We start from the raw sequence: 9,847 nt of genomic DNA on the forward strand, positions 1-9,847 counted from the left end.
TGTCCCTTTTTGAACTCGTGACCCATATCTGTGAACACAATAGAATGTTTTATGCCACTGAGTTTTGGGATGGTATCTTATGTGACATTAGCCAATTAGAACAGCCATTAGGCTTGTCAAGGAGATGATTTAACCCACTAATGAATGACAGTCAAGGTTTCAGGATGGGACTACCTGCAAACCCAATAGAAACCAGGTCCAATGGGAGAGGTAGGCAGTGAAAGTGAATGGAAGAGTCAAGGGAGCAGGGAAATCAAATCCTGGCAGAAATTACCTTTTGTTCCTTGTAAGTCAGAACTGGCTTTTAGGTGATTTGTTGAAATAACAAATAACACTTTGAGAAGAATGGCATAAATGAAACCTTGAGAATCAGAATTCTTAAGAATTAGATGTCATGAGAGTGAGAATTCCATTTGGTAATTTATATTTTGTCCTAAGCTCTTTTTCCTGCAGCCTTCATTTCTGGCAGTACTCTTTGTTTTTTAGTATGAAGTATGGTAGCATCAATATAAACATCACTGCCTTGCTGTCTCCCCCACTCACAGAACTGAGTCAGCGCCTACAATTGCCCCATCAGACCTCTATCTCTTCAGTTAGGCACTGACATTGCTGGGTTCCTTTTTGGAACTGTTAATACTTCTATTTACTTCTATTTCGTTGTGTAAGAATGTCAATTCTAACCTAATCTTGAGAGGCAGTCCACTTAGAGAAGGGTGAAGAGAGACTGACAATTTAAATATGGACAGGATGGATCTGGTAACAAAGTACTGAAGAAAAGAGTCTAGGGAAGCTGAAACTTTGCAGATGTAACCAGAGACAGGATTCAGAGTGAAATTTCTTCTTTATAAATAGGTTGAGGCCTCCATTCTCTTGCTACCTCTGACCTCTTCGATATCACCTCCTCAGAGCTCCCTCTAATCGTGCTTATTGTCTTAATTACTCAAGATGTCTTTGGGACTTTCCTCTCACTGTGGCCCTGAGCTGTTATTGAGGGAACACGTTATTGAGCTTTTTACCAATTTATAGCTATGCTTTCCAATTAAATCGTAGGAAGATCACCCTAAAGTAATAAACTCATTTATTTATTTGGCCTTAAGTGAAGTGGGGACTACAGAAATCTTCTTGCCCAACCTTCTTATTTTTATAAATAAGGACGTTAAGGCTCAGAATGGAGGAGTGATTTATAGTAGGATCTACAGGGGTAGATCTTGGTACCCAGAAAAATGTCAATCACTGATGACATTGAATAGATTTGACATTCTTAGTGATTAGATGATACATTCAGTGTTACCTTCTCCAATGACAAGAACCTACGGTAGAATGCAGTAACCTCAGTATGTACATTGCAGTCATTTATGTGGGATAGCAGATGAAAGAGCCCAGGGAGAACCTGTCAGATCCTAACCATCACAAGAATTCAGTGATGCAAGGAAAAGGTATGAATGATCATCTCAGCAACATTCCCATTTTTACCCACTGAGAGGGAAGTGGCTGCCTAGTCTGTCCAGGCCAACCTGGGAGACTTGAGGATACAAGTGACGTGGTAATAAATTTCTTAAATTAAAACTTGTGCCAGGAGGGAGGGAGACAAATGAGTCAAAGAGGCAATGACTAGAAATTGTCTTTTCTCAGGAAAACCTGGTCAGGCTTGGGTCATTTCAAAGTCAATCAATCAATCAAAGATATCATTACATCAAAAAATATAATAACCTTGAAGTACATAAATATACAAGGTTTTTCATTGCAGTAAATTTTGTATAATAGCCAAAATGCTCATAATGGAGCATCGGTCAATGAATTCTGGCAGGTCTAACAGAATAGAATATGATGGGAGCAGAAATCAGGAGAATGTAGTTCTATATTCATCAACATGAAAAATTTCTGTAACTTTTAGTGAAAAATGTTATATCATTTACCTAAAATATATGTGCTTATATGTTTAGGGAGATCTCTGTAAAGAATTCCAACAAACTCTTAGCAGTAGTTACTTCTAGAAGCTTAGTATTTTGTTCTTTTAGATTTTTTCATACTGTTCTATATTTCTTGAATTGGCTACATAAGATTTTCTATTAATTGGAAAAACCAATAAAGGCATTTAAAATTTTTTTTTCATTTGTTTGTTTGATCACTCTTTATGAGAGCAGGTTACCTGGAGAGAGGAAAACCAGGAGAGGAATTGGGGTTTGTCATACCCGTGAGTGCCAGAGAGAAGCCTCAGCTATAAACCAGAAGTAGGTGTGATTACTCCCATTTACAGACCTGTACAAGGATGCTGGGGCTTTCCAACCGCATTCTTTCTTTCTTTCCATTGGGTGTTCTGCCAGACTGCTTGACTTTCCAAGTATGCAATATTTTAAATTTTATGCCTTTTTATCTGCCTAGAATGGCTGGACAACTTCCGTAAGTATTTCAAGTATCACCTTCACTTTGAAAACTTCATGGGTTCCTCCAGGTGGATGTGAAATTGCAAATATTTGTTTATACATCTATAAGCTAGATTGTGGATGTCCATGGTAACAACCATGGTAATGGCAATTATCCCTGTGATCCTAACTGTGGAGGCATCAGAAAAAGCACCCTCTGGTACTAACTGCTGTGGACAGTAGTAAGACAGGATATGAAATACTGCAGAGTAGCAAACATCTGGGGGCCAGATTAGTGGTTATGCTGCCCAGACCTCGTGCATGGTAGGAAAAGAAAAATGCTCAAAATTTCAATTCCCACTTGAAATAAAATGTTTAAACAGTGAAAAGTCACTTAATATTATCTATAAGTACAAGACTATTTTTCACTCGTGATATTGGCAACGATCAAATAGTTTTGTGACAAAATACATTGGTGGTATTATGGAGAAATAGAAACTTTTGCTGATTGGAGAGTACATCAGTACTTTTGGAAGGCAATTTGGCAATATCTGTCAATTTTTTAAGTCCATTTATTTTCAGCCAAACAGTTAGTTATACTTCTAAGAATCTATCCTATTTATATTCATATATATGTATGAAATGACATGTATACAAGGTTACTCATTGTAGCATATTTTACAATAGCAAAGTTCTAAAATAACTTGAATCTCCATTAATAAAGAAAAGGTTAAATAAATTATTAAACAGCCATGCAGTGGAATACTCTGTAGTCTTTAGAAAGAATAAACCAACTCCAAGTGTACTGGCCTGGAATGATCTCTAAGATATTGTTTTAAATGAAAAAAGGAAAAGTATATACAATCTTTAAAATTGTGAATAAAACAATGTATACATATAGTCTAAGTTAATTTGAGCTACTATAACAACAGAAATTTATTTCTCATAATCTTGGAGGCTGGAGGTCTAAGATCAAAGCACCAGTATGCTTAGCTTCTACTGACGACCTTCTTTTTGTTTGCTGACTGCTGACTTCTTGTTGTGTCCTTACATGGCAGAAAGAAAGCGAGCCTGCTCTCTGGCCTCTTCTTATAAGGGCACTATCTCATTCATGAGGGTTACACCTCATTCATGACCTAACTATTTCCCAGAAACCCCACCTCCAGTATCATCACCTTGAGGATTAGACTTCAACATAAGAGTTTTGGGGGAAGGACACAAAATTCAGTTTTACATATGTGTTCCATTCAAAGATATACATAAGTGTATTAATTTGCTAGGGCTGTTATAACGAAGTACCCGGAGTGAGTGCCTTAAACAACAGAAATTTATTTTTCATAATTCTAGGCGCTAGAAGTCTGAGATTAAGCTGTCGCAGGATTGGTTTATTCTGAGGCCACTCTTCTTGATTTGTAGATGGCCATCTTCTCCCAGTGTCTTCACTGGGTCTTCTATGTCTGTGTCTGAATCTCCTCTTTTTCTATAGACATCAGTCATATTGGATTAGGGCCCACCCTAATGACCTCCTTTAACCTTATTTACCTCTTAAAGATCTTATCTCTAAATGCAATCACATTCTGAGGTACTGGGGGTTAGGACTTCCACAGATGAATTTGGCTGGGGGCAGGGATGATGCCATTCAGTCCATAACAATAAGGTGCACATATACTGTTTTATATACCTCTAGGAGTCTATATAACCAATGGTGACCATTTCTGCTTCTTTGGGGAGGGGGTGGGGGGGTACTGTTGGACCAGAAAATGGGTAAGGGGAAAGACACATTTTGCATCCTTTTGCACCTTTTGAAGTATCCTATGCAGGTAACATCTACTTAAAAATTTAATTAGGTAAAAATAAGGGAAAAAATTGGAGTCTCACAATCTTTTCTCTTTGTCTGCATTTTAAAGTTCTTTCTTTACTTTGCCGAAGGTAAATGGTTTATACATAAAACAAGCCTGAAAGTTCTGGATTTGCATTTTTTTGAGTTTCTCAAACCTAGGAAAACATTTGCTTTGTGCCATCCCCAGCAACAACCTGCTGAGACTTGTCCCACATAAACTACGTAATCTTTGAACAGATTACTTTACATCCATCATAAGAAGAGTGGTAGAAATTCCTCTTATGGATCCCCCATCAAAGGCAGTAAAACCCTTTACAGTCAGAACCTGTTACTCTTTTGTTCAAAACCCTGCAAAGCCTTCTTTTTCATTCAGAGCAAAGCAAAGTCCAGCTACAAAGCCACAAAGCCACAAAGCCAATGTGATCTGCCCCTCGTTCAACGTGACTCCTCTGTGCTCCATGCCCCTTGCTCACTGGCCCAGCCACCCTGGCCCCTGCTGCTCCTGAAGTGACTGCACCTGAAGACTCCTGCCTGAAGGCTCTGGTGTAGCTATGGGACTGCTGTCCTCTAGATGTCCAGTGGTCTTCACCTTTAAGATTTTGCTTCATGTCACTTCCTCAAGGACACATACTTACATTGGCCATTGTATTTACTTCTGCAACTTGCCTCCCTCCCTCCACCCCACTCGCTCCTTCAGTCCTGATCCCATTTAATGCTCTACCCTTTTGTCTTTTACTGCAGTATCCATTATCTCTTAATATACTCTATGTTTTTATTGTCTGTCTCCCCCACTAGAATGTGAGCTCCACAAGGGCGAGAATCTTTGCCTATCTTGCTCACATCATGCTTGGCACATAGTAGGCACTCAGTAAATATCTTGAATGCATGAACAAATGAATGACAGGTAACAATGTGCCTTTCTTTGTGCCTGAGAAAAGAACTTCTGTGTCCCCAGCTTCACTGACCCTTCTCTCCTACTCTCCCTCCTCCGTAGTAAAACACAAGCCTTTATTTATTATGATGAAGAACTACTAGAATAACCTACCTCAAGTGTCAGGCCTCCTGCTAGGCATTTGACCTGTTATCATTAATCCTTATAACACCTTGTGATTTAGGTAAGAATATGCTCATTTTACCAGTAAGCCTTACGAATGATAAGTAGCTAGCTAAGGGTTACCAATTAAGCAAGAGCCTCAGGGCTTTACACGGACTTTCTGTCATAAATTGAGATTTTTCTGGAAGTGCCTCTGTCCTTCCCTCATCTTCTCTCTCAGTCACTAAATACTTGACCATCACCTTCCTAAAAATAAAATCCGCTTTCCCCTTTAACAGGAATTCAACAAATGAGGGTGGGGTGGTTAATTTAGAGCTGTGCTCATCTCAGCTAAATTTCATAATAGAGTCAAATTCATGCAGAAGTTTCATTCAGCAAACATATACGGAACTCCTGCTAGGCCCCTGACAACATGCTGATCTCTGGATTCATAAGATGACCCTCAAGGAGACATAGACAAGCATAAAAGTTACTTCTCAAACTCCACCTCTAGTTTAATTCAAGTTCTCCTGGGCCAGGGCCAACCTGGTCAGTGTTAGCTCCAAATTTGAGTGAGTAATAGAATGTCCAAGGCTCAAGAAGCCTCCATCTTCTTGATGGTCAGCACTCTTAGTTTATTTCAGATGGTAGTGGGAGTCAGATATAGACATAGACACAGATCCAGACACAGCAGAAAATCCCCAAAATGTCTTTTACCAGGAATGCGGGAATGAAATTTCTTTAGAAGTAAATTCACTTTCTTAATTATGGGTGCCTGGGGCTACAATTATAGATAAAGAGCATTTCCCAAGTCTAAAGTTCTTGCTGCTTCCTTCTCCAACACCCTGCTGGCAAACCTCCTGGGCTGTCAGATTCTCCAGAGGTGGGTGAGGCAGATGGGAAGGAGAAAGACTGACCATGAAGCCTGGAAGTTGAAGGGAAGGGCAGGACGGCAGCCATGAGATGAATTGCCTAGACCCCCTCCAAGGGAGGCTTGCTGCCCGGGTGAGGGACTGACTGGTCAACAGACAGCCTCCAGTGGTCAGCCCTGTCAGACTGCCTCAGCTGCAGAGTGGCCTCACAGGCAGCCACACTATTTCTGGGGCAGCCTGCATCATGTTGAAGAAGGGCCTGGATGGGACCCCCATAGTAGAGGCCTCACAGCATCCCTGGCCTCACTTTTTCTTGTCCTATAGCTTAACAATAGATTGTCCCCTGTAGTTCAACTCAGAGCTTGGAACGCCCCCTTCCATAGACAGTTGCCCTGAAATTTATGATTAATGCCCTTATGTTTACTGATCACAAATCTTTATAGCCTAACATTCTTTCCAGACTACGCCTACCTTTGCTCTTGGATTGCTAACACCACCTGAGGATGACGCTGCCAGTAGGAAGGCTCTGTGAAATACAACAGACCCTTGCACCGGAACCATCATGCAGCCCCTGGAATAATATCCAGATTTTTCCTTTAAAACCTTAAGCCGGACTAATAAAGTAAGGCAGTTTTTGAAGGTGTTAATCTGTTGCCTTTTCACATCACCGGTGCTCTGACAATAAACGTTTATTCTATATAGCCCAGCTCCTGTGCTGGTCTATTGGCTGAGTGACAACAGCAAGACTTGAATCAGATAGTTGGGTTTTGAAGCCCTTATGGGATTGCCTTCCACACCCCACTGTCTCCTGAACACTCAAAAAAATTTTATCCTCTGGTTTTCTTGGGAGGTTTTGTTCTATTGTTCTACTTCACTTTTCCAAATTTTGAATTTCTGCTTCTCCTCTGGACTTCTCACCAATCATATAAATTCGACTCTCCTAACTTTCACCCGACCTCATGCTGATTACTTTAGAGAGCCCATGCCTGCTGCCTCTTTCACTTCTCCCCTTTCTCTAGACTGCTTCCAGCTGGTCAGTAATGACCCAGTTGATCTCTCTATAGTATTTGTTGCCATTGACCATTCCCTTCTTGAAAATTCTGCCTTGCTTTATTTCTGTGACATCCTTCTCTGTGAGGTTTCGCCTTCTCCTGAATACTCTTTTTTTGTGACTCATAGATGAGTTTCTAGCTGACTCTCTCATGATGCCTGAGCGTTGCTGTAACCCTGGGCTCTGTCCTGATCACTCACTCTCACTTCGTAACACCGTTCTTTCCTGGGTCTTTCATGACTGTAGTTTGTGCACTCTGTATACTCAGAAAGCTGCGCTCCGCACCCTTAGACAGGGGCCTAATGGTCAGCCCCACCAGAGCTCCCCTCAGGCAACCGACATCATCTGTCCTTTAAAGCCTGTTCTTAACATAATCAATCCCCATGGGGGGAAAATATTACTGGGACTAAACCAAGCTTGTTCTCTCTCTCAACTCCTGCCATCACTTTCCAAACCCTATGGTTTTTACTTTTTAGTGAAACTGTTGGGTCTCTGGATCCTTTTAAACTCTTAAAACCCACCGAGGATCCCCCAAAGCTTCTTATGCATATGAGCTATAGTTAGAGATACTTACTGTATTAGAAATAAAAACAGAAATTTTGAAATATTTATTTAAAATAACAGTACACCCATTACATATTACTATGAAAAAATACTTTTATGAAAATAACTCCATTTCCAAAACAAAACAAAATTAATGAGAAGACTTGCATTGTTTTACATTTTTGTAAATTTCTTTAATGTCTGGCTTAATAAAAGACAGCTGGATGATCATATCTGCTTTTGTATTCAATCTGTTCTAATACATTATTTTGGCTGAAGTATTTGGAGAAAATCCAGGTTCACAATGATAAGTAGCTGGAAAAGGAAAGGATGTTTTAATAGTCCTTTCAGATAATTGTAGATTATTTGCTTTGATACTACTCTAAAGCACAATGAGTATTAGTTCCTTAAAGGTTAGCTGCAATGTGGGTTCTGAAATCTTAGAATGAATGTTTTGTGCTCTCTTATATTAAAATCTATTGGTCTATTTTACACTTTGAATGGATCTTTTACCCATGCTTTATTTTGTGACATATACATCGGGCTTTTGGAAATATTGGCTCACTGAGTCATGCCCATCTTTCAAATGTTGATGCATTTCCCTCCACGGGATATCAATATCAAATAATAATAATATCAATATCAAATAATCACATTTGATGTTATCAGTGCTATTCTAGAGCCGCTGTAACAAAGTACTATAAACAGGATGGCTTAAAATAACAGAAATGTATTTTCTTAGATTTTTGGAGTCTAGATGTCCAAAACGAAGGTGTCGGCAGGGTTGGTTCCTTTTTGAGGCACTTAGAGAGTTACTGACAGGATTAAATAAATAAATATGTGTAAAGAGCTTAGAGCAGTAAGCATATGGTTAACACTCAGAAAATGTTTGTTATTAGTACTTTCTCTCTGGCTTCTGTGTAAGATTAAGAGAAAAAAAGATTGTAAAAATTATTAAGGGTTTGATTTAGTACGCTTTCAAAAACATTGTATTTTGATTTTAGATACCACCAACCTATGACCTACTAGAAAATATGCGACTAGCACTGTTGTACCTCTTCCCACCTCCTTCTCCCCTCCTGTCATTTTTCTTTTTGTTGGTCAGTATTATTTCTTTGTAAAGATTGTGGCAGTTACAATCCATTCTGTTCCATAACTTCCTCTGTTATTTACCTTTCCTTTGATATTTACATAGATTTGAGGCTCACCACTGGGGGTTTTGCTCCAGCATTTCTATTTCTGAGTTTTTAATTTCTGATTTTACTCTTGATCAAGTAGAGCTTATGTTTTCAGGAAGGGATCAGGCACGCATGTTACTTTTCTTGAGTTCTTGCATATTTGAGAATGTCTGTGTTTTGCATTTATACTTGAAAGACATTTTGATGGGATGTAATATTTCTAGGTCACTTTGTAGACATTGTTCCACTGTCTTCTGCCATCGAATATTACAGTGGAAAATTTAATTTTTTTCATTTTCATAGGTGATTGGATTATTTTTCCTGAACATACATTTTTTCTTTTATTTTCAATCTTCAACTTAATAAGCATATATACAAATCTCTCTTTTTTCTACCAATATTATTGGAAAATAGTATATCATTTTGATTAATAGAATGAACCTTACATTTTGGAAATATTTTCCTTTATTACATTTCTACTTATTGTAGTTCTTCACTTTCAGGACATTAATAATCCTTATGTCAGATTATCTTTATCATCTACTTTTTGTTTTAAATTTCAGGTCTTTTACCTCAACATTCATTAAGATGATCTTAAGCCTTCCACCAAGAAATTAATTTGATATTCCGTTACTTGTTTGTTTTTCTAAGTTATTTATTAGATCTGAAGTAGAATTTTGCTCTTTAGCACTTTAACCTTTCTTTTTAAAAAAATCACATGCTGTTATTTAATCCTTTTGCCTTTGTGTTCTTGTATTCTCTTCAAATTGGAATCGGGAGTAAGGCTGTTGCTGAAAATTATCAAGATTTTTCCACTTCATCTATTTTTCTCCATGCTTCTTCCAGGGAAGATAAGTGTAAGATTAGGATCCAAATGGCACCACATCAGAATTCTGTTCCTTTCTCAGACAGCTTTTTCAACCTTCATGGCAGAAGATTGAACTTCTTTCCTTTTACTGCTGGTGGG

The 9,847-nt window shown here is 38.7% G+C and overlaps 1 long non-coding RNA gene across 2 annotated transcripts; it reads left to right on the forward strand.

Moving 5' to 3' along the window:
* Positions 1-1,316: 1,316 nt before the first annotated feature.
* Positions 1,317-6,772, forward strand: LOC112474089. 2 transcript variants are annotated; one of them, XR_003044267.1, is made up of 3 exons: positions 1,317-1,543; positions 2,145-2,231; positions 6,569-6,772. It is a non-coding gene; the product is annotated as an uncharacterized LOC112474089 (long non-coding RNA). The 2 variants fall into 2 exon arrangements; XR_003044266.1 differs by having other exon boundaries at positions 1,317-1,436.
* The last annotated feature ends 3,075 nt before the right edge of the window (positions 6,773-9,847 follow it).

This window comes from Pteropus alecto, unplaced genomic scaffold (assembly GCF_000325575.1).
Source record: "Pteropus alecto unplaced genomic scaffold, ASM32557v1 scaffold88, whole genome shotgun sequence".
Taxonomy (NCBI): Eukaryota; Metazoa; Chordata; class Mammalia; order Chiroptera; family Pteropodidae; genus Pteropus; species Pteropus alecto.